At 36.1% G+C, this 27,500-nt stretch overlaps 1 protein-coding gene across 8 annotated transcripts in view; it reads left to right on the plus strand.

Moving 5' to 3' along the window:
- Positions 1-27,500, plus strand: part of LOC135216414 (muscle calcium channel subunit alpha-1-like) — an 821,008-nt gene that overhangs the window by 311,089 nt on the left and 482,419 nt on the right. For 5 of the 8 annotated variants that reach the window (XM_064251735.1, XM_064251736.1, XM_064251747.1 and 2 more), the window contains one exon: positions 6,977-7,033. The exons of the other annotated variants lie outside the window; for them this stretch is intronic. The gene's annotated coding sequence lies outside the window, so the exon portion shown is untranslated. The remainder of the gene's footprint in view (positions 1-6,976; positions 7,034-27,500) is intronic. 8 annotated transcript variants of the gene reach the window in all.

Here is a 27,500-nt window from a genome sequence, read left to right on the forward strand (position 1 = left end):
TTTCGTTATTCTGGCGATATTTCTGCTGCATCCTGAAACATCTCGTTCGTAATAATAATAATAATAATAATAATAATAATAATAATAATAATTATTGTAGTAGCAAAGAGAAAGCAATTATTGGAAAAATAGAGAAGACTATTTACAAGTTGAATGCAGCTGATGCAGCAGAATCTATCAATAAGAATTGTTTGAAAGAGGGTCTCATTCCAGTAAATAATAATAATAATAATAATAATAATAATAATAATAATAATAATAATAATAATAATAATATATAATAATAATATCTGGCATTATGGATTAAAATTGGGGGATATTGCTGGTTGTCACAGCCATTATTACAATCTTATATTTTTCCTTCTGGAAAAACCCAACTGCAGGTGGATAATTCTCTCTCTCTCTCTCTCTCTCTCTCTCTCTCTCTCTCTCTGTCAGTATCCTCACGTATTTCCTATTCACTTTTTAGATCTCTGTTCATGACATATTAGCAGGTGTCAAAATGTTCTGGAGCCAGACACTTCCGATATTTCTTCGATATTCTGGAATGTTAAATTATATATGATTCTTATTTTCCCTTAAGTTATATTTTTCTATTTGATTTCGACTTGGTCTTCGTTTCAGTGTCTGCTGAATATATTTAATCCGTCTCCTTCATTAGAAATCAGTTTTACACTTTTCCCTTGAATTTAGAATGCGTGGATGAATTTGACGTTTTTGTGTGTGTGTGTGGGGGGGGGGGGGGGGGGGGGGGGTGGGGGGGGGGGGGGGGGGGTGGGTGGGGGGAACGGGAGGCGGATAGGGGATGTTCTCTCTCTCTCTCTCTCTCTCTCTCTCTCTGTGAACAGTGACATGAAATCGGCTAATCTGCAGTGGATGAATTTTGATATTTTTGTCTTGGGAGGTGGGTGGGAGGAGGCGATGTCTGCATTTACTTCATCTCTCTCTCTCTCTCTCTCTCTCTCTCTCTCTCTCTCTCTCTCGTTGTCTGTCTGTCAGTTTCGGAATATGGGTGGTTCTATGCCAATACCTTTTAGTTATTCTCTCTCTCTCTCTCTCTCTCTCTCGCAGATGACATAGCGCCTCAGTGGCGTGGCCGGTATGGTCTGGGCCTACCACCTCGGTGGCCGCGAGTTCGATTCTCGGGCATTCCATTGAGGAATGAGAAAAGTGTATTTCTGGCGATAGAGGTTAACTCTCGACGTGGTTCGGAAGTTACGTCAAACCCGTTGGTCCCGTTGCTGAATAACCACTGGTTCCGCGCAACGTAAATACTCCATACAAACAAACAAACAAACAAAAGCCATGGGTCAGAATGGTACACCTAATTCGTCCAATCTCATGATATTTATCTGTTTGTTCTCGATGTTTTCGTAATATGTCGTGTCTGAGAATTCTTGAGAGAGTTTATCCTTCGAAGTAATGTGCACTAGTGGAATGTGCAATAATTAAGCCTCGAGTCCTGTGTCTGATGATAATGTAATTATTTTATAGCATAGATTTTTTATATAGATTTTTTTATATACATTTTCATATACAAAACTCAAACGCATTTTGAAATGTGGTACATTAACCACGTTTTAGAACAAGATGATTGCGAGTCATAAAATTTGCAATATTATGCAGCATTTTCTGGGATAGTGGATTTGTTATCACAGTGCACGTAGAAGTTAGAAACAGCTATGGCATGAAATGTAGGTACGTGGAATTTCAAGATACTTATGACTTATTATTATTGTTTATCATTATTCAGATGAATAAACCTTGTTCGTATGAAACGATTCCACATGAGCCATTGACTTAAAATTCAAGCTTCCAAAAGAATACGGTGTTACATAGGATACAAGGAAAGGCCAAGAGAAATACAGCAAGATCTCAGTTATAAAAAAAATGTGGGATTTAGGAATGGATTTTTGTAACGACCTTAAATGCAAAAAAAAAAAAAAAAAGAAAAAAAAAATTCTTAACGTATTATACACGTCTTTCAAAATGGATTATTAAGGAATGGTTTACTAAAGAAAGGCCTTAAATGAACTTTGTCATATCTGAAGACTTTGTTCAAAAGAGGCTTTGGTCGCTTGGCTGGTGAGAGTGGGGTGGGGGGTAGGGTAATGTTAGCTTTTGAGTTACGTCGAAAAATGTTTAATATGATGAACTTAAGTTTGATAAATGGGGAATATCGTCAGATGTTTTGGTGAAATTATTATTTATCTTGAAATAAAAAATATATATATACTGAGAGCTGTGATAAATGGGGGAAGGTCTTTCAGATGTTTTGGTGAAATTATTATTTGTCTTAAAGTAGAATAATTATATACTGAGAGCTTTACGTGATTTCACCTGAAGGTCATAAAGGCTACAGTGGTCCTCAGTGTTTACGAGAATGATTCAGTCATTCTTGTATGCAAATGAATGACAATCCTTCCCACTGTGTGTATATATATTATATATATATATATATATATATATATATATATATATATTACACATATATATATGTGTGTGTGTGTATTTATGTATGTATACACAACCTTCATAATTCATTTACGTGAGTTCTCTTCTCTCTCTCTCTCTCTCATGCCAAAGTGCTCTAGATGTTGTTATCGTGTCTTTTACTTCTTCCTTTTTTTTCTTTTTCTTCCTCTCCTGATTCTCTTCCTCTCTCTCTCTCTCCGGAGACATCTGGCAAGTATAGAGGAATGCCCAGTTCTTGGCACTGGTGCCCGGATTCTACCTCTTGCCACGTCTACACAGAGAGAGAGAGAGAGAGAGAGAGAGAGAGAGAGAGAGAGAGAGAGAGAGAGAGAGAGAGAGGTCATTACATTTGATAATCTAGAACAGAAACGAGTTCTGTTATAAAACACATAATTGTTTCTGAATGGTTTAAAAATGTTGAGAGAGAGAGAGAGAGAGAGAGAGAGAGAGAGAGAGAGAGAGAGAGAGAGAGAGAATATCTTCCTAGCACCACCATTTCATAGAGGTTCATTCGACCTACGGATTATCTTAATTTTTCCTTCGAGAGAGAGAGAGAGAGAGAGAGAATTGGATGGAGATACGTGGTTGATAATCTCCTCTGCGATTGTCGAGTATTCGTCCTTAAGGAGCTACAGCATAAGGGAGGTAATTAACAAAAAGAATTAATGAGAGATTACCATCGTGGGAGCCGTATTATTGTTCATAGAGATATATTCTTATAAGCCGTAATTCACTCGAAGATTCGATGACTCCATATCGGTTTCGATAATTTACGATTTATTTTCAGTGTGGGTTTTGTAACTTATAGTATATAGGGTGATATATATATATATATATATATATATATATATATATATATATATATATATATATATATCTATATATATTGAATGGCGTGCAGGTCTAAGTTAAACAATTTCCTTACTCATATTACTGTTGTAGTTAGTTTTATGAAGTGTGAGATATAGTGAATTGTGTAATCGCTCACAAAGTAATTCTGAAAAAACTAAGCTGGAAGTAATTCTGACAAAAACTAAATTGGAACTAATTCAGAAAAAAACTAAACTGGAAGTAATTCTGAAAAAAACTATAAGTAGTTGTGTAAAAAACTAAACGAAGTTATTCTGCAAAAACTAAACTGGAAGCAATTCTGAGAAAAACTAAACTAAAAGTAATTATGAAAAAAATTGAAAGTAATTATGGAAAAACTAAACTAAAAAGTAATTATGAAAAAACTAAAAGTAATTCTGAAAAAAACTAAACTGGAAGCAATTCTGAAAAAAAACTAAACGGAAGAGTAATTAATAAAAAAACTATAAATAAAGGTAATGAATCCAATTTGTGTTCCCTAGAAATCTTGGCAAGTAGATGAGGATGAAAATTTCGGGATAACTTCTGCAACAACTATCAATATTAACCTATCAAGACCCTTCCATTGATATTGCATATATAGATGTTGTAGCTACGAAGACATTAGAATGTATACCTATGCATACATACAGGAATGTATGCATATGTATATCGCTACTACTCATAGGGACATTTATCTTCAAGCATTTATGATATCGCAGCATGAAATAAGTGTAAGAAATATGTCTTCTTGATTTGGTCAAGAAAATGCATTACCACTAAAAAAAAAAAAGTGCTATTATATATGTAATAATAAAATAAAAATGAAAAAAAAGTTCTATTATATATGTAATAATAAAAAAAATGAAAAAAAGTGCTATTATATATGTAATAATAAAAGAAAAATGAAAAAAAGTTCTATTACATATGTAACTTTAAACTTCAAGGATGAGAATCACTAGAAATCTGATAACTTGAAAAAGAAAATAAATAAAAAAAAAGTAATTATGAATAACTATAATCTTGCGGGGGGCGGGTGGGGACAAGTTATAACTGATAACCACTGGAAGGCCGCCCCCCCGCAAAAAAAGCTGTATTATATATGTGATCATAATCTTAAGGAAGAAACATTATAACTGAAAACCACTCAGGAAAAAGATATTAAATGTAACTATAATCTTGAGATGGAAAAAAATAAAACAAAAAATGATAACTGAACGCCTGCTAACTCGAAACTCGTCCTGACAGTGGAAATTGATGAGAGAGAGCTTGATTATTATTGTTAAGACCTTCGTCCAGAGTTTCACAGTTCTCGACGTCGCGTGCTCTCTCTCTCTCTCTCTCTCTCTCTCTCTCTCTCTCTCTCTCTCTCTCTCTCTCTCATCCCGAATCTACTACAACCATTACCACTCAGGAATTCTATTAAGGGCTGCTTTTTTATTTTATTATTTTTTTTTCATCGTGGGCTGAGAGCACTTTGGGAAAAATAAGTCTAGAGACTGACGCAAGATAACTCGATGAAGAAAGACCTCGCGGGTACTTGGCGAATTGAGTTTGTCATTTTCCTGTTTCTTTTTCTTCAGTGTTCTAGCCTGCTCTGGTATGATCTCTCTGCTGAGGCTTGAAACTAAGGAGAGAGAGAGAGAGAGAGAGAGAGAGAGAGAGAGAGAGAGAGAGAGAGAGAGAGAGAGAGAGAGAAAGAGCCTTGTATTCTTTATTCCTGTTTCATTGGTAATTATATATTATATATAATGTATACCAGTCACACAGTTTATATATATTGTATATATATATATGTGTGTGTGTGTGTGTGTGTCGCGTGTGTGTACACACATACATATCTATTTATGTATATGTTTATATATTTATTTAAAATATATATATATATAATATATATATATAGATATATATATATATATATTATATAATATCTTTCGCTTCATTAACGATGACTTTGTAGAAAATATGAAAAGTTCTCTTATTTCCTCTTCCCTTCCTTTCCTGTCTGTCTATCTTTACCCCTTCCTGTCTGTATTTGACTGCCCCTTTCTTTCTGACTGTCTGTCTTTCTTTCACTACAAATACCTTGACGATCGTTACGGGGACATCTATACTTGACCAATCATTTGTATATTTACAGATGTTTATTAATATCTCGTTTTTATTGACAATATTATTGTTAAATATTTGACAAGGTCGGGCACCTATATACGTCAGCGTTCATACACGCGCGGGATCGTCTATGACGTCTCATTGTGACCAAAATATTTAACAACTTTTGGGCATAAAACATACCGGTCCAGCTTGCTTTCTCTCGAGTGAATTTGCCTAATCCGTCCTCGCTAAATTTAGCCAGATTACACCGGCTCCAAATTCGCAAACGATTACGTAATTCTCCTGTTGACATACATTTTATATTCATTCTTGCTGCTGATGTGTCGGTATTAATGGTTTTGCAACTGAAGATAGTTTAGTTTTATTTTTAACTCTGAGTTTCGTCGTAAATACATTCCTGTCTCACATTACAATCTTTCAGACGCTAAGATTATAGATAGTCTAAATAGTTGAATAGTTGGATATATCCTTCCCTGAATAACGAGTGATTTACCCTTAAGTTGGTAATGTTCTCTTTAAAGGTAAATCCACTATTGTGTACAAAAGACTTGAAATTGTGTTTGACCTCTGTTAACGATCATTTTATGGCGTTGCAACATTAAGTAATTGCTGGGATTATTGTATGTGGCACCGCTGGTTATAGTATTTAATTTCTGTTCTTTAGAATCAAGATGTAAAGAATGACGGATGAGATATGACAAAGGACTCTACTAATTATGCTCCAACATTATTTTACGTGCCGGGAGGGGGGGGGGGGGGGGGGGGGTGTGCCACCAGTGCACCTCACGCTGTGCGGTGTAGGCATTAATTAAGGTCCTTGCAGAGTCCCTTCGACCCTGAGCTGCAACCCTTTTCATTTCTTTTACTTTACCTCCGTTCATATTCTTTATTATTGTTATTATTTTTTGCTTTATTTATATTTTATTTTTATTATTATTGTTTATTTATTTTTTATTATCATTTTATTATTATAATTTTTCCTTCTATCTTACTTTCCACCCGCTCCTAATATAACTCTTTCATAGTACAACTGCTTTGAGGTTTACCTCCTGTTACACCTTCCAAACTTCTTACTCTCATTTTCCCTTTCAGTGCTGAATGACCTTATTGATCCCATCACAGGGCCTCTGGCCATATTTTATGTTCAGATTTCAATTCAAGCATTATTTCAGTTCTTTGAAGTTTACAGTGACTTGTGTACTATGACTGTCTGTTTCTCTTTTATCGTACCTTACACTTCCTTCTACCTTGTCATATCTTTCTTTCCTCAGCAGGACAGTTATTCATAGATATACTAATAAATAAAATCTATAGCTCACGCTGCCTCCAAAACCACTCGCCAGTGGATGGATGCAATAATATATAGTTAGCTATTGCTTCTTAATGTCTCAGTTCATACAGAAATGACATCCTTGATTGCTGTCTTGAATTTTGAGTAGTTTCAAATCAGTGGTTCCAGGAATTTTGAAATTTTTTTATATGTAGAAAAAAAAACATAGTTTACTAACACGTGCTTTTTCTTTCCTCTGCCTTTCAGGAGGGCAAGAATTCTTCAACCATGGGCCATATTCTATAGCCCAAGGTGTTGTTGCAGGTAAGGGGGCGTGGCCGCTTTCTTGGCATGGTGTGAAGTACCTGAATGTTATATACCTGTTTTTATACCTTCATGATAAATTGCTGTTTATTTCACATGCTATAGATATGGAATATTTTAAGTATACCTTCATGATGAAATGCTATTTTATTTTCATATGCTATAGACATGAATGTCTTATTTTAGATATAAAATGCTATTTATTTTCGTATGCTATAGACATGAATATTTTATTTTAAATATAAATTGTTGTTTATTTCATATGCTATGGACACGAATATTTTAAATATAACTTCATGATAGACTGCTATTTTATTTTCATATGCTATAGACATGAATATTTTAAATGTAAATTATTTATTTTCATATGCTATAGACATGAATATTTTAAATATAAATTGCTATTTATTTTCATTTGCTATGGACATGAATATTTTAAATATACCTTCATGATAAATTTCTAATTATTTCCATATGCTGTAGATATGAATATTTGAACTATAAATTGCTATTATTTTCGTATGCTATAGGCATGCATGTTTTAAATATAGCTTCATGATAGATTACTATTTTATTTTCATATGCTGTAGACATGAATATTTTGCCAGATGTATGTGTTATGTACAGGATTATTTCTGTGTTCTCATGTGTATAATATTGCTTGAAGATGTTTTCATTTAATGAATATTTCCAATTTGTTTCATGTGCAAGATTTTTTGAAGTTTTTTATTTGCAAGATTATTCACATTTTATTATGTGCAAGATTATTTTAATTTTTTTAGACCTATAAGACCATTTCCATTTTTTCATAAATAGGATTTAACTTTTTTAATGTGCATGATTATATTCATTTGTTTCATGTGAATGATTATTCCCATTACTTTCATGTGAATGATTATATCCATTTTATCATATGCAAGATTACATCCATTATTTCCATGTGAATGGTTATGTCCATTTTATCATGTGCAATATTATATCCTTTATTTTCAAGGGCAAGATTTTATCCATTTTACCATATGCAGGATTATATCAAATATTTTCTAATGCAAGATTATTTCCATTTCATCATATGGAAGATAATATCCATTACTTTCATGTATAAGATTATATCCATTACTTTCATGTGTAAGATTATATCCATTACTTTCATGTGTAAGATTATATCCATTACTTTCATGTACAGTCCGACTTCACCCTTACCCAGGTAATCCAAAAATACATTCCATGGGTATGCGGCGGACTTACTGCGATGGCAATAGGCTTAATTTACATTTCAAATTGTATTTTAATAATTTAATTAGATTTTTATCTATTAATTTGCTCATTTATCTGTTTTTATAGTAGCTGATTTCTTTTTTTATTTCCTATTAATGTCTGTTACTTCTTTCTAATGAACACTTTAATCACTTTAATATTCTTTAGAAGCTTGAATTTCAAGTCAGTGGCCCCTGTGGTGGACTTGTTCCATATGAAGGGGGTTCATCGACTGAATAATGATAATAATAATAATAATATAACTGCCAGATTAATATTAGCGCCTCAGTGGCATGGTCGGTATGGTGTTGGCGTGCCACCTCGGTGGCGGCGAGTTCGATTCTCGGGCATTCCATTGAGGAAGAGAGATATGTATTTCTGGTGATAGAGTTCACTCTCGACGTGGTTCGGAAGTCACGTAAAACCCGTTGGTCCCGTTGCTGAATAACCACTGGTTCCATGCAGCGTAAAAACACCATACAAACAAACAAACAAATGCCAGATTAATAGTCGATATTTTAGAACAAGCAACCAAATTCGTATTGACATGCAGAATATAATGCAGTTGAGCACGAATGCCGGGCGAGAGAGAATGAATGATGAAATGAAAGTGAAACCATTAAGAAACTCGAAAAAAATGATGATAATGATAATAAAAAGGAAGTGTAATAAAAATGAACGTAAAAGTGAATAAAAGAAACAGGAGGATGTAGTCTCGAGTTTACCGCCAGGAACGCGCGGATGTATTATTGTTATTATTAACATAAAACTGAATATTATCTCGAGACGAACCCGAGAAGCACTATACCACCACCACCGCCTCCACTATTATTACTACCACTACCACCACCACTACTACCACCATCGTTGGAGTAGTGGTGGGGCGGGGGATGATGGGAAAAGTTCTAGATTAAATTATGATAATTCTTGCTGTGAATTTTGAACTTCTTCTGTTATGTGTCTTACGAAGACTAGTCGGTATCTAAGCTCGATGTCAGTGCATCTCACGTGGTGCACTGTAGGTAATTATTCAACGTTCTCTGCAGTGTCCCTTGGGTGTCCTAGCTGCTGCTACCTCTTTCATTCCTTTTACTGTACCTACGTTCATATTCCCACCCTCTCCTTGCAATTGTTTCATAGTGCAACTGCTTTGAGGTTTTCCTCCTGTTACACCATCCAGACCTTATTACTGTCAATTTTACGTCTAGCACTTTATGACCTCATAGGTCCCAGCGCTTGGCCTTTGGCCTAAGGTCAATATACTTCCTATATTGCGAAGGTGCGAATTTTTGGTGGTCGATATAAAACTCAAAAGAGTAAAGATATTTTATAACCGAACTCGAGTGTTAAAATGCAGACGACATTCATCTGTTAAAAAATTAATTGCAGTATAAATTTTTCAGTTTCCAGTTATATTTTATTTTTAATTTTTATTTCGTGGTGACCCCTGTCCCTCGTAACTGATGAAGATTAACTTGGCAACTGCTTAGTGTGGCGCATGTCCCTTTCGAACCCAGGACACGAAGGCACATCTCTCGCAATGGGGTGTCTTCATGAGAGGGAATATTACTAAATTAGCTGATGTGCCTACAACGACGTCTTGGGCAATTTAGCTACTCAGGGAGAGAGAGAGAGAGAGAGAGAGAGAGAGAGGTTGCATATAATATTCTGACGTCGTACTTTCCCGAACAGTGCCCTATTATCATTTTGTATAGATAGTTAAGTGTCCTTGTATGTCATTCTTCATCTTGCGTTCAGTTTTTATACTAGTTAACTTTTATTCATCCCATGCATATTTTTATTATACGATCATTTACCCAAAAAATGATGTAAAGAAAAATGAGATGTTATTTTTCGTAATTTTGTATTATACTCCCAGTTACCCAGAAAATGAAATTCAGGAAAATGAGAGGTTATTTTTCGTAATATACGATCAATTACCCAAAAAATGAAACGAAGAAAAATGGGATTTTATTTTCAGTCATTTTTATCATACGCAATTTTTATTATACGATCAGTTATCTAGAAAATGACATGAAGAAAAATGAGAGTATATTTTTCGTAATTTTTATTTTACGATCATTTACCCAAAAAATTATGTAAAGAAAAATGAGATTTTATTATACGTAATTTTTATTATACGATCACTTACCCAGAAAATGAAATGAAGAAAAATGGGATTTTATTGTTCGTAATTGACATTATACGTAATTTTTATCATACGCAATTTTTATTATACGATCAGATACCCAGAAAATTAAATGAATAATGGGATTTGATTTTTCGTCATTTTTATTATAAGCAACTTTTGATATATACGATCAGTTACCCAAAAAATGAAATGAAGAAAAATGGGATTTTATTTTTTCTTAATTATTATTATAAGCAATTTTTATTGCATGATCACTTACCCAGAAAATGGTATGAAGAAAAACGAGAGTTTATTTTGTATACATACTTGCTAGAATCTAGCAAGCGGCCAGTTACCTCGAAAACTGAAGAAAATGAGATAAATGGAATCTTATCTTTCCAAATCATGTAGACGATAACTCTCCATTCTACGTCTACCATTTCGTTAAAAAAAAAAAAAAAACTTATATATTCTCCCAGCTCGTACCACGCATAAACCCACGGTTCCTCCTTTTCGCCTCAGTCCCAAACTAAAGCATCCATCCAGCCATCTATCCATCAGCCTCCTACTCTATCCCAGGAGTCCATTTATAGTTGCCGATGGATCTGTCATGTTCAATTTCAGTCGACAAATCGACCAATGAGCTTTGCGGATCTCGGCGGACCGGGTTGTAATCCCCACCAATCGTGTTCAAGGAAATTCTGAACGAATGTAGTAGCGTTTAGGTTAGGGGGGGGGGAGGGAGGGAGATGTGTGGGTTTATATATATGTAAATATATATATAATATATATATATATATATATATATATAATATGTATCTATATATATATGTATATATATGTGTATATATATATAATATATATATATATACTATATATATATATATATAATATATATATATATATATATATATATATATATATATATATAGATACATATATATATAGATACATATATATATATATATATATATATATATATAGTACGACATACATACATATATATATATATATATATATATATATATATATATATATATATATATATATATATCTATCAGTGCTATTTATACAGGGTGTCCATAAAGTCCCAGTACCATTACAAGTATTTATTACCCAGAATATATATATATATATATATATATATATATATATATATATATATATATATATGTAACTGGGGGATTCTCCCCCATTATTCATAAGGTAAGCGTGACACGAAACGGGAGGCAAACCACACACAACATTACACACACAGCCTCTCTCTCTCTCTCTCTCTCTCGGCAATCCCCCTCTCTCTCTCTCTCTCTCTCCAAGGAATCTCTCTCCACCTCTTTCTCTCTCCATTCTAAACAGGTAATGAAAAATGAAAAGAGTTTGCGTCATAAAACATTAACGTTATTAACAAGAATAAATAAATCAATCAACCAATGCAAATCCATCTTACAAGACTAACTCAAAAACAGTACAATGTCTAGTCACCAAAAAAAGTCTACACCCCTCTGGGAATTCTTTGTCCCCCGGCATTCCAGAAGTACCAGAATCGTCTGTTTCAAAGACACAGAACACATCCCGGTAAGTACACATAAGTTTAGCAACAAAATCTAAAGATCAGATATTCTTAAAAATGTCAAACAGACAACAAGCCAGTCTTCGGCTAAAGCACTTCAACACTTACCCAAACAGCCGGACACTAAACACTATTAATAAAAAACTCCCGGCGAATGCCACGGCATCTTGCCTGTGACTTTGAAGCCCTCTTGTCAAAATCCCCCCATAGGCTTGGGTATGACACTTTTAACAGAAAGAGACGCACATACGAACACACAGTTCGCTAGCGCCTCACGGTTCTAGTTGCATCCAGTTTCACAAAGGCACTTTGAGAAGAGTTCATAAAACTGTCGTACATTGACTTGTTGAACTAATCATTTTTATCTCACGCCATCCCCAGAAACTCATTGTCAGCTACTCTCAGGTCGTCACCTCTACACTGTTCTCCACATTCCATAGGTCACAGGGAACACATGGACAATATATTATTAATCAAAAACCCTAGGCCTTACAGATAGCTCGGCCACCTTATATGCTAGCCCCCGCCTAGCAAAATTGCTTATAACACAAAACACTGGCCGGCTTAAAATAAAATATACGAAATAACTGCACGTCTCTGGTATTATAAAATAAAGTCTTATCGCGCTTTATCTCCCAATAACACAAGACGCATTTTCTCTCATATTTTCTGCATTAGGATTCTTGAATATCCCTCTTCGTTTGTCTGCAAGTAGCTGCTCCTGTAGCGGACTGTAGCAGCTGTAGGAAGACGGAATGCCTCCCTCATCGTAGAAGACTTCTCACGGCTTCTGCAGATCCCCAAAAGAACACGCTGTAGGATTCTCGCGATCACCCACGTGGAAATTCTTGTAATCACCCTGGGCAACATGGCAGCAGTATTCACGGCTGGTGGACGTCTTGCTGGCGTCGGGAAACGACTTTATTTGGTGTTAGTATGTCAGTCAAGTCACTGGTCAATCTAAGAAAATTAACCCAGACATACTACTTCTATCAAACAATGATCTCAAAAGGTCAGAAATACCAACTGAACGTCTCCCAATTAACTCCCTTTAATATGATTACTAAATCATAAGTCATTATCACAACTCTCAAAGAAAAAAAAACATCAAGTTCTCCAACTCAATTCTCCAAACTCACACATCAGCACACACACAACTCAGAAATCACAGCAACTCCACGGAATTCCGCACTCACATTTCAAACTCGAATGTGCTCACAAAAAAAAAGAAAAAAATCGCAATGAGCCCAAGGAAAAAAAGAATCTCGTAACACACCCAGACCCAAAAAATGTTCTCTCAAGCTCTGATATTTGAACAACCCACAAAATCAGTAAAAATCTCCAACTTTTAACAGCAAAAACCCCTTTACTGCTCAATAATTAATTACAATGAGACTTAATGTCAAACTCCCATTTACGTAAACAGCAACCCCCCAAAAATTCACATCTCTCAGTAAAATCAAATCTCCCGTCCAAAAAAGAAATGCTACTTAAGCTCAATCCCCAAATTATATCTCTCGTAGGGAAAGGAAGAAAAATAATAAAAAGATAACCTCAAAGTAAGGTTTCCCCCAATCACAAAAAATAACATAATACATGTATAATATGCATAACTCCCACGTTTTTCCCCAAGAAATGCTCCATGTAAAGTTATGGAATTTGCCAGAAAGCAAACTCTCACCCATGCGCTTTCGTGAAATGCTATTGTCAACATTTCCAGATATTGCAAAAATTCTGATCTGTCACCATCAGAGGAAAAAAGTCAGCACACGGCTCATCAGATCGCTTGTCAGCAGAAAAATCGCCTGCGGACGCATGCTCAAACAGTAGCATAAAAAATTGTCTAGTCAGACACATAAGTTTGGAAACTCATGATTCTCTAGAAAAAAAAGTCTAACTGACACATTTCACAGAATTAACTCCAGGATATGACTAATGTGTTCAAAAATTGTCTCGAAGACTTATTCTCTCAACATTATATCTCCAAAAATAACACACTTGTGAACACAAAACATGCACACATCTCCAAATGACTCGTAATGCAGTAATGTCACTCGCCTCTAAATAGTCACGAAACCAAAAAAAGAGAACCACAGAAATCTTCTCTTGTCTCGAAAAAAACTCCATGATCACAAAAAAAAGGGTTACCCGCCAAAGATTAATTCCAACTCCATTATGAGACACCATATTAATAATAACACCACTCCGGTTATACAAATATTTCCTCCATTTGGTTAATAACCAACCCCTTATATTATTCTCTTATTTCTCCAATAGCCACATGTCAATAAAAAAAAACAACACCACTCCAAGAATAGAGAATAATCACCTCTATTTCGGCAAATACAAAATATTTACCTCTATTTCCCCAATAACTCCATGTGGAACAAAACAAGGCTCCAAAAAATATATCTCCAGAAAATGTGCACTCAAGGCAACTAACTCACACACTCACAAATATTGCCCATAATCTCCAAATATGTGTCTCCATTTGCAACAAAGATGGCTGGAAAATAATTGAACTAAACATAGCTCTCATCACATTGGCAAATATCAACAATGGCCAAAAATATATCTCCCATATATTATATCTCAAATCATAACTCCAAAATAATATATACCTCCAATTATCTCCCTTGATAACATTACAGCACCCACGTATTAGTATAAAAAAAATCAGTATCAGAAATATCATTATCACAAAATCACCAAAAAAAGAATTGCTATCATCAAAATCATCAGTATCAGTACAAAAAATATCACCAATGTTAATGCTTGTCCATTCTCCAAAAATTCAGCACAAAATTCAGCAAAAGTTCAGCAAGATTCCACACAATTCACCAAGATTCAGCCAGATTCATCAAGATTCAGCAAAACTCATCCCCGTGAATCACTGAAATATTCTCCAAAGTTACAAAAACTCAACAAATAACTAAGACAAGACTTCTCCCATTAATTCATTGTAATAATTATCCTTGAATAATTATCTGTAATAATTATTGAATAATCTTCCATGAAATATCTCAAAATCTCTCGTAAATTATGTCTCCCATAATGATAATTATACTTAAGCCACCCTCCCGTGACACATCTCAAGTATAATAATTATTAAGAATAATAATAACTCTCCACAGCAATAATTCTCTTGCAAAAATCTGAAGTAAGGGTGAAATTCAAATAGCATACACTAGTATTGCTGAATCTTATGACATACAATGTCTCCAGATGCAACACCATGACATAACACCATTGCCACACAACACAGATACAACACCAATCATCGGCATTTCAAAGTAATTTCTTCAACACAATAAAAAAACAATCTTTCAAGGCACAAAGAAACATATAACACATCCCGTGCATGTTAACTACTTTTCCCCTCATTCACGGAAAAGAAAAATCTCTTTTTATTTCCTTTTCTCTTCGTCCAAGAGAGAGAGAGAGAGAGAAAAAAAAAATCTCTTTTCTAAAAAACAAACTCTACGGGCGTTTCACTTCATCAACTAATCAATCAGCTGATATCTTAGCATCCAATGTCAAGGCAAATCCATACCCCAACACAAAGAAAAAAAAAAAGGAAAAGGGGGAGTTCACCCACACTGAGAAAAAAAAAAAAGGTTTCTCCCCCCCCTGAGCATTGACACTCCCCCGAGGTAGACCCAGTAGTACCCCCATCTCCCTTGAACAGTGTTCTGAGGACCCTTCCTCCCAAGGTATACACTAGTACCCACCCCTGCACTACCTCTCGAGGGAGGCCAGTGGTACCCTCCATGCAACTATCCCCCCGAGGGATGCCAATACCCTCGCAATGCAACGCGCCTCTCTGCAGAAATGTGCTGAGCCCGTAAAATTGTGGCCGCTCTGTGTCTCTAAGCCAGATATGCTTATCTAAGCACAGTTCACATGCATAGAAAAATACACCCCTATGTGTTTAAAACAAAGACGAATACGTCTATTATAAACACGTGCAAATAAAGAAAACACGTCACTATGGGGCAAAGACAAGAAAAATTGTTGACCTCTTGAACCAATCCCATAACCCTGAAATATTTAAACAAACGAAACCCTCTCCCTTGATAAACAATAGTTTTTAATACTCAACCACTCCATAATGGGAACAAAAAGGAACTCAAAATTCCTCGTAAAACACGTAAATCTCGTCGGCACAATACAAACGCGATCGAATGAAAAACGCACCTAGCAACAGTCACTCTACTAATGAACTAGACTGAGTTGCTTGTCTCACAGCTCACGCCCTGAAGAATCTCGGTACGAGCAAATTTGATGACCCTAATAGAAATTTTCTTTCCTCATCCCCCCATCCCACGGATGGATATTTTCTCTACCCCTTTTCACTTAGCAACCGAGATCTAACAATTTAACAATTTTCCACAATCCCACAAAGCTTTGTCGTTCGAAAACTATCGCTAAGCCATAACCCCTTTTATTTTCTAACTGGCCACCCATCTCTACATTGGCGTTCCTAGGCATAGAAAAGAAAAAAAAACTTTTATATCCCCTCTTAACCGCCTGCCACCACTGTAACTGGGGGGATTCTCCCCCCATTATTCATAAGGTAAGCGTGACACAAAACGGGAGGCAAACCACACACAACATTACACACACAGCCTCTCTCTCTCTCTCTCTCTCTCTCTCTCTCTCTCTCTCTCTCTCTCTCTCTCTCTCTCTCCAAGGAATCTCTCTCCACCTCTTTCTCTCCGTTCTAACAGGTAATGAAAATGAGAGAGTTGCGTCATAACATTAACGTTTATTAACAAGAATAAATAAATCAATCAACCAAGCAATCCAGTCTTACAGACTAACTCAAAAACAGTACAATGTCTAGTCACCAAAAAAAGTCTACACCCCTCTGGGAATTCTTTGTCCCCCGGCATTCCAGAAGTACCAGAATCGTCTGTTTCAAAGACACAGAACACATCCCGGTAAGTACACATAAGTTTAGCAACAAAATCTAAAGATCAGATATTCTTAAAAATGTCAAACAGACAACAAGCCAGTCTTCGGCTAAAGCACTTCAACACTTACCCAAACAGCCGGACACTAAACACTATTAATAAAAAACTCCCGGCGAATGCCACGGCATCTTGCCTGTGACTTTGAAGCCCTCTTGTCAAAATCCCCCCATAGGCTTGGGTATGACACTTTTAACAGAAAGAGGCGCACACGCACATACGAACACACAGTTCGCTAGCGCCTCACGGTTCTAGCTGCATCCAGTTTCACAAAGGCACTTTGAGAAGAGTTCATAAAACTGTCGTACATTGACTTGTTGAACTAATCATTTTTATCTCATGCCATCCCCAGAAACTCATTGTCAGCTACTCTCAGGTCGTCACCTCTACACGTTCTCCACATTCCATAGGCTCACAGGAACACATGGACAATATATATTAATCAAAAACCCTAGGCCTTATCTATATATATATTAATAATATATAAATTCTAGTATATTATATATAGATATATATTATATATATATATATATATATATATGGATATATATATATATATATATATATATATATATATATATATATATATATATATATTATATACTATATATATATATATATGATATATATATATCGGGTATATATATATATATATATAATATATATATATATTTCCGTGTAATAAATACTTGTAATGGTACTGGGACTTTATGGACACCCTGTATAAATAGCACTGATTAAGTGACGGCTTTCGTATGTGGAATCTGTCCTTGTGACGCATGCAAAATTTTAAGTTAGTTTATTTTTAAAGTTATCTTAAATTTTAAGTTAGCCTTTTTGCTTTATGTTGTCTGAAAGTTATTACTTAAAAATGTTCCCTAATGTCATGGACGATTAGTATATTATTACCATGTCGTCTCATCAGACGTGGATTAAAATTGGGCAGGAGGCTCTGGTCCTGTTACATTTACATATTTTTTTTTTTTTTTATTCTGTTTTGGTGTATCAACCTGAACAATAGTGAATATAGTGCAAAGCGTATTTAGGTATTGTTCTCTGTAAGCGAAAGAACTGGTTTGTTATATCACACCTCGTTGTCAAATGGCGTTGGTGATCCTGGTAGTTGTGACGCCAAATAACTCACAATCAATCAATCGTTGTCAAATGTAGAAATTCCGTTTGAAAGTAACTGGCTGTAATTATGTAAATTATAAAAATTATGATTACAAATAAAAAAAAGAATTATAAAATGAAAAAAATATTAATGTTGAAAAAATTATAATTACAATTACTAAAAAAATATAATTATAAATGATAAGATATTATACAATGAAAAATTATAATTATAAATTATAAAAATTTTAATATTATACATTATGAAAATTTTTAAAATAAAAAATATAATAAATTATGAAATAATCTAAAAAATAGAATATAAAAGATTTTAAGATGAAAATTTATCATAAAGTATAACATGATATACAATTGTCAAAATCTATCGAAATGATGAAATTATATAACCTTGTGCTTTTTTAAGTGGCTTTACACGTGTAAGGGTTCAATTAAATGTTGTCAAATTACCCTGGCGACTTTGGAATCTAATTACGATTGCTTCAATGTATAAATAACCGTAGATATTTTTCTACCTGCATAAGTACAAACATTCACTCTATTGTATTTAAAGAAGAATACAAATTACGGTTAAAAAATGGCCGTTTCCTTGGCTTGATTTTTGAAAGATTTTAGATGATAAATCTTTTATTTGTCTTTGGTTAATGGGTCCTCATGAGCGCCTTGGGCCTAAGGCCTGAGGCTTTGGCCTCATTAGAGGCGATGTAGATCCGGCAAAATAAACAAGTAATTAAGAGCGCCGATATGTTACCCTGAGCCTGGTAGGCTTAGACTTCTGGTGGTGGGTGTATGGAGATATACACACACACATATATATATATATATATATATATATATATATATATATATATATATATATATATATATATATATATACATATATATATATGCAATATTATATATATATATATATATATATATTATAATATATATATATATATATCTATATATATATATATATATATATATATATATATATAGATATATATATAATATATATATATATATTTATATTCTATAATATAGTGTATATATTATATATATTAATATATATATTTATATAAATAAATATATATATATAATATTATATATATATATATATATCTATATATATATTTACATATCTGTTTATATGTATATCTTCTATAGATATATATATATATATAAATAAATATATAATTAATTATTATATATTTATATATATTATATATATATATGATATATGAAAGTATGTATTGTTATACAGAATACGTTTCACTCCCCACAGTAGCCAGTGAGTAACGTAATCTTCGTCATCTATTATATATATGGTAAATTTTGGAAAGATTGTCTAAATATAGATTTTCGTGACGTGTATAATAGGATGCTTAAATTTTTTTTGTCGGTAAACACTTAACTGTCATAAGGCCGATGGTTGGATTCAAGCCCTTGCGAAAGATTTTGGGTGACATTTTCAACTGGACGCCTTACTAAAGGGTTTGCTGAGTCCCTTAGGCCCCTAGCTGCAACCCCCTTTCAGTCCTTTTTACTGTACCTCCGTTCATATTCCATTTCGTCCATCTTACTTTCCAGCCTATCCTAACGACTGATTCGTAGCGCAACTGCTTTGAGGTTTTCCCTCCTGTCACACCTTTCAGACCTTTAGAACTCAGATGATTTTCTCTTTCCAGAGTAAACTTTACAATTCTTAAATAACCAGTAAAAAATACAGTAAAAAAAAAAGCATTGTCGCTCGTTTTGGCAGCACCATGATGCCGTGCTTAATTTGAAAAAGAAAAAAAAGAATAAAAAAAAGAATACGACCTTGGGCGACTCGTCTTGGCTTTATAGCATTACACTCAAGCGCTCTCGAAGCGCAGCAGAGAGAGAGAAAAAAAGTAGTAGCTTTTTACCTTCGCATTTTCATTGTTAAGGCGCCTTTTCTCCCCAAGCATCAAGATGTGTATCGCTGGAAGCCTTCGAGGTCTTCCATTACTCCGTTCTGAAGAAATAGTAAAGGAATTCTCGTGGGTGAGGTGACGCTTATGTGTTGTCTGTGCGTTTGGTTAAGTTTGTGAAGATATGGCGATGGTCTACAAGTTTTTAATAACTCAGGAATTGATTGTGATATCTTAGAGAGTAATGACTGTGCACTTTCTTAAGCATGGAGATTGTGTATGGGTTGTGAATAACTTAGGAATTGGTTGTGATTTCTTAAGCTTGTCAAGATTTGAAGATTGTGTATAGGTTGTGAAAAACAACTCAGGAATTGGCTGTGATTTCTTAAGCTTGTCAAGATTTGAAGATTGTGTATAGGTTGTGAAAAACAACCCAGGAATTGGTTGTGATTTCTTAAGCTTGTCATGATTTGAAGATTGTGTATAGGTTGTGAAAAACAACTCAGGAATTGGTTGTGATGGCTTGTAGAGTAATGACTGTGCACTTAAACTTGTAAAGATTTGGAGATTGTGTATAGGTTGTTAATAGCTCAGGTATGGGTTGTGATGGCTTCCAGAGTAATAACTGTACACTTTCTTAAGCTTGTAAAGATATGGAGATTATGTATAGGGTGTTGATAACAACTCGGGATTTGGTTGTGATTTCTTGCAGAGTAATAACTGTACACTTTCTTAAGCTTGTAAAGATATGGAGATTGTGTTTAGGTTGTGAATAACAACTCAGGAATTGGTTGTGATTTCTTGCAGCGCAGTGACTGAGCACTTTCTTAAGCATGTAAAGCTATGGAGATTGTGTATAGGTTGTCAATAACAACTCAGGAGTTGAAGGTTGTATTGGCTTGGAGAATAAATATTACTTTCTTGCGAAAGGTGGTGTTTACAATACCGGTGGTACACACGAATCTTAGAGAAGGGATTCGGGCATTTGCAGATTGCTTGAGAGAGAGAGAGAGAGAGAGGAGACGAGAGAGAGAGAGAGAGAGAGAGAGAGAGAGAGAGAAGCAGGCAGGCAGGCAGGCAGGCATGCATATATATAATTTATTTTACATTGTAGAGCTCTCAGGGGATAGTGGCATCTCAAGCCACAATGAACAACATGATCGTCTTAGTCTGAATACTAATGAACGAAATGATAAGCTTTTTATCAGCTATGTTTTCTCTCTCTCTCTCTCTCTCTCTCTCTCTCTCTCTCTTCACGACCTTGATCGCCTGGTATAGCGTTTGCCTCTGTCGAGAGCAGGGCGTGACCTGCCTTAAGGGAGTTTGAAATGACGACTGTAATGTTGTAGCGTAAGAATTCCGACGAAAGAAATTGATATATTATTTTTCGTAAACTTGAGTTTTTCCGGTTACGTTGGTCGACTTGTTACGTTAATTTATCCAACAGTGATTCGACTTGCTTGAAGTAAGCGTAATTTGTAATTTAATACGTGAAAAATACGCAATACTTTATCGAGATAACAATGTCTTAAAAATATTTGAAGATACTGTATCTTCGCAGTTAAGAGAATATGCTCAGTTCTCTATCTGGCCTCAGATCTTAAAAACTACTGAGGCTAGAGGGCTGCAAATTGGTATGTTGATCATCCACCCTCCAATCATCAAACACACCAAATTGCAGCCCTCTAGCCTCAGTAGTTTTTATCTTATTTAAGGTTAAAGTTAATCATGACCGTACCACTGGCAACGTTATAGGACAGGCCACTTCCGGGCAGTGGCTGAAAGTTTCATGTGCCACTGCTCATACGTCATTATACGCTGTACAGAAAACTCGATAGCACCGAAGAAACTTCGCGCATTTTTTTCTTACTAGATGGTTAATGTAAGTTCATAATAGTAACGTGTACTTATTATATCCTTAATTTTGTATACGCATGTATGAGAGAGAGAGAGAGAGAGAGAGAGAGGAGAGAGAGAGAGAGAGAGAGAATGGTAACCATTTAATATGACTGCAAATGATAATTTCAAATACCTTTTTATAATGAAGCATCAAGACATAAAACATTTTTTAATTCACGAGTAGTTAACTCCAGAAAGGCAGCTTTATCAGCTTTTCAATATTCCGGGCACGGGAGGTAGTAAAGAGAATCGGGCATAATGTATCTGAATGCCCAAGACACTCCGGGCCGGTTGTTTTGGTCAGAACCGCGTTTGGAAAACCTGCCGCCTTGGGTCGCCCAGAAAGGCCAGCTTTTCATAATATACACTTCAAGTAAACGAGCCAATTATGCTGTTGATATACTCTCGGCATTGTTATTGACCTTTGGCAAAACATCACGAAAATTGAGAGGATGTTATCAACATTTAAGTTAAAGCTAAACAGTTGGAAGGGCTTTCCAGCGTCGCTGGACCGACAACCACGCTGGATTCTTCCTCCAGCAAGTCAGGTATAGGCAGACGGAATTTCATCGCCAAATTCTGAGCAACTTAGGAAAAGCTTGATGGAGAAAACAAACTTCATGTTTATTCTCCTGGGAAATCGATCTTATGTCCTGCAAGATTTTTAATATCTAAGGCTAAATGGGATGTGGAATACTTGCAGCGTCCTTTCTTTCCTTTTACTGTACCTCCGTTCATATTCTATTTGTTCCAACTTACTTCCCACCCTCTCCTGATAATCATCATCTCGACGTTATTTTCAGCACTGAATGACCTCGTAGGTCCCAGCGCTTGGCCTTTGGCTTAGATTTTATATTACAATTTAAGGCCTAATTAAATGATTTTCAATTCAGGTTCCTCCCGTAGTAGGGGAAGGGCCGTCATCGAGTCTCATGCGCTGCACTGTAGGCATTACTGAAGGTTCTTTTGAGGCGTCCCCTCGGCCTCTAGCTGTAGCACCTTTATTTCATTTTACTGTGCCTCCGCAAATATTCTCTTTCTTCCACCTTGCCTTCCACTCTCTCCTAACAGTTGATTCATAGTGCGACTGCTTTGAGGTTTGCCTCCTGTCAAACCTTTCAAATCTTTTTTACACTAAATCTCCATTTCAGCGCGGAATGACCTCGAAGGTGCCAGCGCTTGGCCTTTGGGCTAAATTCTAAATTCAGTTCCATTCCATCGAGCAAGTTACAAACTTCCAATTTAAAGGAACACAGTGAACCTTGAAGATGTGGCAACACCGTTTTAACTAGTTTCTGAAATGTTGAAAATCACGTTGCAGGAGAAGTTAATCAACTTGAGTGTTATTTTGCAAGTTACTTAATCTTGGTATTTTAAAAATGCCTGGACAGTGAATGTCAGAATAACTAACATGTCTTTTGAAATATTTAATGTAATTCACGCTAGATAAGTGCTTATAAAAGACGAATACTGGAATATAGGAGCATGCCTTCCGCAATGCTACAGAAATTAAGGATTTTGAACCGGCTATTGATGACACATCTTAACGGAGAGAGAGAGAGAGAGAGAGAGAGAGAGAGAGAGAGAGAGAGAGAGAGAGAGAATATGCAAAGGGCAAGGCTTCTTCTGGCAGAGATTACGTAGCCTTCACCGACAAGCAACAAATTCGCTTATGTGAAATTCCAACATCGCCCCTCAAGTGTTGTAATCCATCAAATAGCCAAAGAATATCTCTCGGTTAGTGAGTCAGTGTGGTCTCATCAATGTACACATTACTCTTGAATTTGGCATATCTGGTTGTTTTTTCCTGCTGTTTACTTCAGCGACGAAAAGGAGGCTAAATGAACGGGGCGGGAGAGATGAGGGGGGGGGGGGGGGCTGGTGGGGGGCGTTTGTGACCTTTGTGTTCTTTTAAATAGTAAGTCCGTTTGATAAAATGCCCTTCATGAATTATGGTGTTGACATTTAGCGACGTCGGTCTCGCTCTCGTAATACGCAACCCGAGCGCTTTGTGCAAAGGCAGGGAATTTGTACCTCTCTCCTTCTCTCTCTCTCTCTCATCTCTCTCTCTCGTCTCTCTCTCTCCTCCCCTTTTAGTTTCAGCTTTTCCATCTTCATCGTAATTCACGTTATATCCATATTATGATTTAGGTTTGAAATTACGCACGAGGAACCTCCCTTAACCTGTGCCACAATTTCCATCTCTCTCTCTCTCTCTCTCTCTGACCCCCACCCACTCGCTACACTCCCCCTTCACTCCCCTCCCCCCTAGAAACGTCCTACACCCCCCGTCCGCCAGTAACAGGTGAACGGCGCAGGTGAAATCAATACCCCCGTCCCCATCCTACCCCCACTCTCTCTCTCTCTCTCTCTCTCTCTCTCTCTCTCTCTCTCGTCTCTCTCTCTCCTCCTCTCTCTCTCCTCTCACTACATGCAAGTACCTGCTCACATTTTGGCATTTTTCATTGAAATTTAAGTTTTGTTTATCGTATTCGACAACTTGGGTCTCTCTCTCTCTCTCTCTCTCTCTCTCTCTCTCTCTCTCTCTCTCTCAGTATACCTGTTCACTCTTTTATATGCGTTGAAATGTTAATTTGCTTATCGTATAAGGTAAGTTAAGTAGGTCTCTTGCGTTGGACATTCTTAAATTGTATAGCTGCAGTCAGTCCACTGTGATGTTATTGACAGGTACAACAGAAAAATGGTCTAATTCCGTCTTAATGCTTTGCTGGGTATACCTGAATCGTTACCTTAAAGGAGGCAGTTCATAATGCATTGATTGCAGCGGCAAGTGCTCGTCCTTTTCACGTTTTCACAATTTTTTCCTTCCCTCTCTTATTCATTGATTGACGATTTTCATGTTTGCTCTCCCATACTCACCTTTACGTATATGATTCAGTGCTCTGTTGCCAATGACTGCTGATCACAGACTCATTTCCCATTCAGACCTGGATGACTGCTCCTGTTTCATTCATCTGTTCATCTGGTCTGATGGTTAGAAGAGAAGACGTGCAGGTTCTCTCTCTCTCTCTCTCTCTCTCTCTCTCTCTCTCTCTCTCTCTCTCTCTCAAAGGGAGTCACAATAGTGTATCTGTAATTCTGCGCACGAAAGTGTACTACTAGGATAATTTCACCTTTTCAATTAGATAGTTTTAAGAATCAAGAATCTCTCTCTCTCTCTCTTCTCTCTCTCTCTCTCTCTCTCTCTCTCTCTCTTGTAGATACAGAATTTATTTACCCTCTCTACTTTGTAGAACCAGAATTTCTCTCTCTCTCTCTCTCTCTCTCTCTCTCTCTCTCATGATTTGTAAATTCATTTTCATATAAAATAATGGTCTGGCCTAATTGTGGCCAGCCGAACGGTTGCTTTCGTATTTGGGTTACCAACTTTAAGTTCTCTCTCTCTCTCTCTTTCTCTCTCTCTCTCTCTCTCTCTCTGCCGTCGATTGAGCCCACTCTCGCTATTTTACGGGTACTTTTTCGGTCACTGCTCCATGGAGCTACTAGATAGTCCCACGTCTTATAGGGGATCTAGTCATTAGGCATTACATGTATATTTTTTTATCTCGCCTCTTTTTTATGGTTAAATAAAATAGTCTCTTTTAGGAGGAGCTTAGTGCCGTCAGTGTACCTCATGCAGTGACCTGTAGGCACTGCTAAAGTTATTTTCAGCGTCCCTTCAGCCCCTTACTGCAGCTCCCTTTCATTTCTTCCTTCCCACCCTCTCCTGACACTTGGATCATAGTGCAACTGCTTTGAGGTTTTCCTCCTGTTACACCCCTCAAACCTTTTTACTCTCAATTTTCCTTTCAGCCCTGAATGACCTCGTGGGTCCCTGCGTTTGGAATTTGGACAAAATCCTATATTCTTTCTATGTATGGATTAGACAGGGGCATCGGATTGCCCTGAGTAGATAGAAGGGGCATTAAGTGTTTTGAATTGGAGTTTGTAGCCGTGTTCCTTTGCTGGGTAGTAAGTGACGTACCTTCAGAATTCTATTGTAGATTTTTGAATTAATTGCAACGTGTCAAATGAAATGCAACTGGAAATTGATAAATATATCTTCCAGTTATCCTCCTTTAAAACCCCGGTATGATTTTAATCTTTAAAATGCGTTTGCCGAGGATAAATACACTGTAATACCGAATTAATCCTTCGCTTATGGGTCCAGCAACTGCGTTTTTTGTAGACACGAAACTGCTAGTTTTTTTTTTTTTTTGTTTCTAACCTATGAAAATATTTAATGAAAATTCGAATGGTGGGCTGCTGCAATTGTTGCTTAAAACGGGTCGGTCCCTGCACTATAAACCTTTGTTTCTGGTTGTTCTGCCTTGTTTTTGTATCGTTTTAAAAAATTTTTAAATGATTGTTTTTTTTTTGTCTTCAAGTTTGGATATAAGAAAGGAAGTCTGTTGATTGTCAGCAGTCGAACTCAGAAGGAGGCGTTGATCGTAATTCTAAAATCTATACAAAACTAGTAAATAATAATAATAATAATAATAATAATAATAATAAAATAATAATAATAATAATAATATCCTTTATTTCATTTTCTTCGGCGCAATCGAGTTTTCTGTACGTCCAAGGCCATCGAAAACAGATCTGTCTTTTGATGATATAATTCTGTATGAGCCACGGCCTATGAAACTCTTCACCCGGTCGCGGTGGCCTGCGTTGTGGCGTTGCCAGAAGCACGATCATGGTTAAATTTAACCCTAGAATGAAAACTATCGATGCTAGATGGCTGCAATTTGGTATGTTTGATGATTGGAGGGTGGGTGATCGACATAACAATTTGCAGCCCTCTAGCCTCAGTAGTTTTCAGGATTTGAGGGCGGACAGAAAAGTGCGGAAGGACAGGCAAGGCTTTCTTTTACAGACAACTAAAACTGAAAGGTACGCCAAAATAATTCCGGATATCGTTGGAAGTTTGGTGAGAATTTGAACAATCACCAGGTTATTATTGTAGCCCCATCCGAAGTGGTCTAGGACACCGTAACTCATTGATGTATGGCTAATAAAACTGGGGACACAAGCCATCTAAAAAAAAACACGTCAGCACGTGTGTAAAAGGGATGTCATCTTTTGTCAATGGCTCTGGAAAAAACTAAAAGGGGAAGTTGTGTGAGGGGAGGGGGGGTTCTTGCAATAAGGCACTCCAGTGGTTGGAGATATTTTTAGAGTTTTCTACATATTGAGTAGGTTGTGCTCCGAGAAAGTTTCAAGTCAGCGCTAATTTGCAAGATCTTCCAAGATCCTCCAGACACTTGTTATGAAAGATTCATCCACCTCTTGAGTTGTTGCTCCAAGAGCTTATTGGTCAGGTATTTGTAACATACGAGGATACAAGAAGGAGGGCTTTAGGCTTTAAATTACCTAGTTCCAGGAGGACTTTAGGATTGGAATTTCCTAGTTTCAGTAGGGCTTTAGGCTTTAAATCTCCCAGTTCCAGCGGGGCTTTATGCTTTAAATTTTATAGTAAAGGCTTCGGCCGTTAGCCTTTTGTATTTGTGATAGTGGCTCCCTGATTAGGTGCGTGACCTTTACCGGCAACGTATTATTGTGCAGACAACATCAAGGCGAATATAACGAAGTAGTTTTTTTCTCTCAGTCCTTTTGTGTCATTATG

Source organism: Macrobrachium nipponense, chromosome 6 (assembly GCF_015104395.2).
Source record: "Macrobrachium nipponense isolate FS-2020 chromosome 6, ASM1510439v2, whole genome shotgun sequence".
NCBI lineage: Eukaryota > Metazoa > Arthropoda > Malacostraca > Decapoda > Palaemonidae > Macrobrachium > Macrobrachium nipponense.